The sequence below is a fragment of the Vipera ursinii genome (genome assembly GCF_947247035.1).
Source record: "Vipera ursinii genome assembly, chromosome: 5".
NCBI classification, from domain to species: Eukaryota; Metazoa; Chordata; class Lepidosauria; order Squamata; family Viperidae; genus Vipera; species Vipera ursinii.
This window is the reverse complement of record NC_139518.1, coordinates 97,273,108-97,278,988: the sequence shown is the minus strand read 5'-3', so window position 1 is coordinate 97,278,988 and position 5,881 is coordinate 97,273,108. Positions and strand designations below refer to the sequence as shown.

The following is a 5,881-nucleotide window of genomic DNA, read 5'->3' as shown; positions in this document are numbered from 1 at the left end:
GAACACCAAGGACCCCACAGGAAAGAATATTGTATGTGTTAACAGCCTGGAGTTATTTATAAAAAAAATAAAATAAAATACAGAAATAAATATCTGTTTTGCTCCTCCATTTCCCCCCCACACACACACACACACTTTTTTTGTTGTTTGTTCTTCATGGTGCTTTTACATATTTGTTCGACAAAATGATTTTTGGGGAAAAAAAACAAAAGCGCTTACGTTTAGGACTGAACGAAAAGCGAAGTTTAATTTAGAAGTTAGTGACATAAAATTGTAAGATTTCCCCTTTCCAGGTTCACGGACACCCCCTTCCCCCCCCCCCGCCAAAAAAAAAAAGTCTATAAACCCTGCTCTACACAATGTTGCATTTTTGGTGATTTATAGACGCCAGGTCCATGGATTTGGCCCAGTGCTTAGAGTGATTGTCTAATATTTTATTTCCAACTTGTCTTGCATTCATTTCTCTTTCATCTTCTCTGCAGCACAGCTTTTTGCCAGTTTCCTGGCTAAATTCTTTCCTATTTGTTTGGTCCTATCCTGTGTTGTAACATTTTGCAATGCACAGATGTTTTGGTTTGTTTTTTTTTTTTGTTTAAAGGAAAGTTGGTTTGCTACTTTGCTTTTTTAATATATATATATACTGCTCAAAAAAATAAAGGGAACACTTAAACAACACAATGTACTGTATTTAATAGTAGGATGTCTTGTGTTCCCTTTATTATATATATATATATATATATATATATATATATATATATATATATATATATATATATATATATATATGTAAATTACTAACAAAGAATTAAAGGGAAACTGAGATGCATTTCTGACTCCTTAGTCGTCCTCAGTCAGCTATACACTTCTGAGAGGCAGTGTTATTGTATGCAATCAGCCCAGGTTCGAATCTCAGAAGGGTATAGCTGACTGAGGACGACTAAGGAGTCAGAAATGCATCTCAGTTTCCCTTTAATTCTTTGTTAGTAATTTACACAAATATATGAATTGTCCGGTGTGACTACTGCCTGTTTGATAGCCTTCAAGATAGGCTGAAAACAGGAAATAAAGATTTGCCCCATGTTTGGGGCCTAGCAAGGTAATCTAAATAGTTAACAGTTGAAACATATATATATATATAATTTTATTTATTTTTATTTTTATTCCATTTATATCCCGCCCTTCTCCAAAGACTCAGGGCGGCTTACAAGCTTAGCAGTAGCCTTCATTCTATGTATATGCCTGCTTATTAGGGCTTTCACACCCTCCCCCAAGCGGCATTATTACAAAGTCAGCTTATTGCCCCCAACAATCTGGGTCCTCATTTTACCTACCTGGGAAGGATGGAAGGCTGAGTCAACCTTGAGCCTGGTGGGATGCGAACCTGCAATAATTGCAGGCAGCTGGTGTTACTTAAAGAGGCATTAGCCCACTGCTCCACCAAGGCTCTTTCATATATATATGTAGTTCCCCAGGATAACTCTTGCTTCATCTGTTCTTTTTTTTCTGCTGTGAATTGTTGCAACACACCTGCACTGAATTGGGATTAAAGAGTGAACTCCACTGGATTTCCCGCAACAGGAAGAACGTGGGTGAAGTCAGACAACAAACAAATATTTTTTTCCCCTTTTGGTTTAGATAATGAATACCGAAAGGATCAGATTTTGCAAACTCACTGCCCGAGAAACACGTAAGCGAAGAGTTGGTTCCCTTCAGTGCTGCGTAAGTACGTCTTTTTCCATAGCGAACTTGCTTAAGAAAACCCTCTACTACTTAATCTGTTTTCTGGGATTTCTGAAGCAGAATCTTACATTATATCCGATGGAAGGGAAGATCCAGGTGAGCAAAAGATGACAAGGAAACAGTGAGGGGAAATCAAGCAAGCCACAACAAGGAATAGATGAAATTAATAGAGGATTTTATTTTTTATTTTTTTATATAAAATTTTATTTGAAATGAGGACTCCTTGGTACTATCTGAGCTGGCAAATGTTTCGTTATCCAAACTAGGGAACAACATCACCAGTGCTAGACTGGTTTGTGTAATGAAACGTCTGCAAGAAAACAACCAAACTCAGAGAGCACCAAGGACCCCACAGTCCTCCTCCTCCTCCTCCTCCTCCTCCTCCTCCTCCTCCTGCTCCTCTTCTTCTTCCTCCTCCCAAACCCCACTTCCTTCTGGCACTGATGATGTTTCTTAGGTTGGGTCAGGAAAGGTCTGCAAGAAAACAAGCCAGCTCAGAGAGCACCAAGGACTGCTTATATACGTTATTCTTTTTGCCAAAAACACCCTTTCTGAACTTGCACGTTTCCTCTTTTTATTCACAGCAAACACAAGGTGTGAAATGTTTTATGATTCCAACAGGCAGTCCCTTTGTGGCCATTCTCAAAAGTATCAGATGATCTTCTGGAAAATAAAACAAACGTGGAAGGAGCAAATTGGTATCCGAGGTGCAGTCAAGTTCAATAAACAGCAGCGGTCTGAAACATTTTAGGCTAAAGTGGCAGGTGTGAGTGGATTATGGGCTAAATCTCTAACTTCTGCATTAAATTAGTCGCATAACAAAAAATGATTTTATGAATCATTTGGTAAATAAATGATCCTATATTATATAGATTACAAGGGCAACAAATTTCAGCTTTGATAGAACTGGCTGTTCTGGAATAACTGCTACCCCGAAGGATTTATTTTGATGCTGCTATAACAGTAAAATCAGCATTAATGATATCTATTAAATCTCGAGCTACACAGGAAACCCCTTCTAAGCAGGAATTAAGATAAACTAAAGAAAATTTGAAGCAGCAAGCTGAAATAAATCAAATCGGAAACACCAAGACAAAATAATGCAGCATTACTTGAAAATCAAAACAGGCCGTGTGACTATTTATTTACCCCAGCAGAAAAGAGGAAAGAGATGGCCTAAAATAGGGGAAGCGGGGTAAAGGGAAAAAAAACATGCTCCAAGAGACAAATTTGATTTTTCTTTTGATGCTAGCTTGAGTAGTCCGTTAGGCTCAAAGGTGCAAAGAGTTGTTGATTCAACAATTGTAGCTCCGGCACAATTTCATGAGGAGATACTTTTCTCCATGGGTGCCAGTAACTGCTGTTATTAGATTGTGTGCCTTTGATGAACTGTTACCTAGTGCCCGATAGATTAACGTAATTAATATCATTTTCCTCTGGTGAAGGGCTTTAAGTGTGCCCTGCCTCAAATATGCAAGCTCAGTTTTTCCTCCTCTCTTGATCGAAGCTGACCTGATAAATATTTTCTTTTACAGCAGGGTAGGCTATTCCATTTTGTTTCCAGAAAGACACTGATGATTAACTAAGCCGGCAGCTGTTGAAGAAATCAGATATTTGCACATGCAAACTATTTATGCAGCTTGCTTAATTGTTTACCCAGAAACAAGGACAGATTTTTGTTGTGGTGGTTTTCTAGCGGAAAAAACAGGGTCTTCTGGATTGTTACACTGCTATTGGATGATGCATGTTAAGGATAGGCACCTGTCCCTTTCCTTGATTTTCTTCTATTATTGTTGTTGTCCCCTTCATGGATTACTGCCTTGTCGTGGCGAAGGGGCTTGCGTAATTCAATGAAGCTATGAGCTATGCTGTACAGGGCCACCCAAGACGGACAGGTCATAGCAGAGAGTTCTGACAAAACGTGATCCACTGTAGAAGGAAATGGCAACCCACTCCAGTATCTTTGCCATGAAAACCCTATGGACAGTACCAAAAGGCAAAACGATATGACGCTGGAAGATGAGCCCCTCAGGTCGAAGGCGTCCAATATGCTACTGGGGAAGAGCAGAGGGCTAGTACTAGTAGCGCCAGAAAGAATGAAGCGACTGGGCCAAAGCCGAAAGGACGCTCAGCTCTGGATGTGTCTGGTGGTGAAAGGAAAATCCGATGCTGTAAAGATTTTCTCTCCATAGGAACCTGGAATGTAAGAATGTAAGATTCCATGAATCAAGGAAAGCTGGATGTGGTCAAACAAGAGATGACAAGACTGAACATCGACATCTTAGGTATCAGCGAACTAAAATGGACAGGAATGGGTGAATTTAATTCAGATGACCATCAGGTATACTACTGCGGGCAAGAATCCCTCAGAAGAAATGGAGTAGCCTTCATAGTCAATAAAAGAGTAGGAAAAGCAATACTGGGATACAATCCTCAAAATGACAGAATGATCTCAGTTCGAATCCAAGGCAAACCATTCAATATCACAGTAGTTCAAGTCTATGCTCCAACCACCAGTGCTGAAGAGGATGAAATTGATCGGTTCTATGAAGCCCTACAGCACCTTACAGAACTAACACCAAAAAATGATGTTCTTATCATCATGGGGGATTGGAATGCTAAAGTAGGAAGCCAAAAGATAACCAGAATAACAGGCAAGTTTGGCCTTGGAGTACAAAATGAAGCAGGGCACAGGCTGACAGAATTTTGTCAAGAGAATACGATGGTCATAGCAAACACTCTTTTCCAACAACCCAAGAGACGGCTCTACACATGGACATCACCAGACGGTCAACACAGAAATCAGATTGACTATATGCTCTGCAGCCAAAGATGGAGAAGCTCTATACAGTCAGTAAAAACAAGACCAGGAGCTGACTGTGGCTCAGACCATGAGCTTCTCATTGCAAAGTTTAGGCTTAAACTGAAGAAAGTAGGGAAAAGCACTAGGCCACTCAGGTATGAATTAAATCATATCCCTGTTGAATATACAGTAGAGGTGACAAATAGATTTAAGGAATTAGATCTGATAGACAGAGTGCCTGAAGTACTATGGACAGAGGTTCGCAACATTGTACAACAGGTAGCAACCAAAACCATCCCAAAGAAAAAGAAATGCAAGAAAGCAAAATGGCTGCCTGAAGAAGCTTTGCAAATAGCTGAGGAAAGGAGGGAAGTGAAAGGCAAGGGAGAAAAAGAAAGATACACCCAACCGAATGCAGAATTCCAGAGAATAGCTAGAAGAGATACGAATGCCTTCTTAAATGAACAGTGCAAAGAAATAGAAGAAAACAATAGAATAGGGAGGACCAGAGATCTCTTCAAGAAAATTGGAGAGATGAAGGGGATGTTTCATGCAAAAATGGGCATGATAAAGGACCAAAATGACAGGGACCTAACAGAGGCAGAAGATATTAAGAAGAGGTGGCAAAAGTACACAGAAGAACTATACAAGAATGAGCTTAACGTCCCTGAAAATCACAATGAGGTGGTCACTGACCTTGAGCCAAACATCCTAGAATGTGAAGTGAAGTAGGCCTTAGAAAAGCTGAGCAACAACAAAGCTAGTGGAGGTGACAGTATTCCAGCTGAGCGATTCAAAATCTTAAAAGACAATGCAGTAAAAGTGCTACACTCAATTTGCCAGCAAATTTAGAAAACTCAACAGTGGCCACAGGTTTGGAAAAGATCAGTTTACATTCCAATTCCAAAGAAAGGCAGTGCCAAAGAATGTTCAAACTATCGCACCATTGCACTCATTTCTCATGCTAGTAAAGTTATGCTTAAAATCCTACAAGCTAGACTCCAGCAGTATGTGGATCAAGAACTACCAGAAGTACAGGCAGGATTTCGAAGAGGCAGAGGAACTAGAGATCAAATTGCCAACATACGCTGGATCATGGAGAAAGCTAGAGAGTTCCAGAAAAACATCTGCTTCATTGACTATGCCAAAGCCTTTGATTGTGTGGAACATAATAAACTGTGGCAAGTTCTTAAAGAGATGGGCGTACCAGACCATCTTATTTGTCTCTTGAGAAACTTATATGTGGGCCAAGAAGCAACAGTGAGAACTGGACATGGAACCACTGATTGGTTCAAAATTGGGAAAGGAGTCCGGCAAGGCTGTATACTGTCGCCCTGT

The 5,881-nt window shown here is 40.0% G+C and overlaps 1 protein-coding gene across 1 annotated transcript in view; it reads left to right on the top strand.

Moving 5' to 3' along the window:
* The first annotated feature begins 1,556 nt into the window (after nt 1-1,556).
* The window catches only part of LOC310641308 (collectin-43-like), a 15,664-nt gene continuing 11,339 nt past the window's right edge, over nt 1,557-5,881 (top strand). Inside the window, exon 1 of the mRNA XM_083364270.1 lies at nt 1,557-1,723. The gene's annotated coding sequence lies outside the window, so the exon portion shown is untranslated. The remainder of the gene's footprint in view (nt 1,724-5,881) is intronic.